Raw genomic sequence first — 1,088 nt, forward strand, 5'->3', positions numbered from 1 at the left:
TATTAGAAGGGAACTTGGTATATCACAAAGAAATAAAGACTGAATTACTTGAAAAAGAGAGTTGATGTTTTCTCATTTATGAAAGTGATGAGCGGATGTTGAATATGAATGATTTGAGAGTTCAAGTTGTAGATAGAGACTCGAAGTAAATTAGCATAAGAATTGGAAGGATGAGCAATATGGCGATACAAAGAGCTGGTACAAATTTTAGTATGATGTGTAGGATTGACCTGTGTTTTTTACGTGAATTCAGTCGTGTTACCATTGTTCTTAAACGTCTCTTCTAGTTTTCCTTATTTCCTTTCCTCACTGGGCTATTTCCCTGTTGGAGCCCTTGGGCGTATAGCATCCTGCTCTTCCTACTAGGGTTGTAGCTTAGCGAATAATAGTAATAGTAATGTGGAAAGATAGCACTAAAACAAGTACGTATATTAGTTGTTAATTTCAGATTTATGTGTAAAGGGAAAGGTAAACTGGAATAATTGCATGAGAGATGTACAAGAAATGAAGAGTTTAAACATCCAGATTGTGGTAAAGTGTGAATGCTAGTAAACAAAGGCTTCATCAAGAGCTTCTCATGTCTATCATTTTTAGGAGAGAGAGAGAGAGAGAGAGAGAGAGAGAGAGAGAGAGAGAGAGAGAGAGAGAGAGAGAGAGAGAGAGAGAGCCTTGTCAATGCTGATTCCTAAAACAGAGAGAGAGAGAGAGAGAGAGAGAGAGAGAGAGAGAGAGAGAGAGAGAGAGCCTTGTCAATGCTGATTCCTAAAACAGAGAGAGAGAGAGAGAGTGAGAGCCTTGTCAATACTGATTCCTAGAGAGAGAGAGAGAGAGAGAGAGAGAGAGAGAGAGAGAGAGAGAGAGACTTGTCAATGCTGATTCCTAAAAGAAAGAGAGAGAGAGAGAGAGAGAGAGAGAGAGAGAGAGAGAGAGAGCCTTGTTAATGCTGATTCCGAAAGAGAGAGAGAGAGAGAGAGAGAGAGAGAGAGAGAGAGAGAGAGAGAGAGAGAGAGCCTTGTCAATGCTGATTCCTAAAGAAAGAAGAGAGAGAGAGAGAGAGAGAGAGAGAGAGAGAGAGAGAGAGAGAGAGC

This window comes from Palaemon carinicauda, chromosome 4 (assembly GCF_036898095.1).
Source record: "Palaemon carinicauda isolate YSFRI2023 chromosome 4, ASM3689809v2, whole genome shotgun sequence".
In the NCBI taxonomy this organism is placed as follows: domain Eukaryota; kingdom Metazoa; phylum Arthropoda; class Malacostraca; order Decapoda; family Palaemonidae; genus Palaemon; species Palaemon carinicauda.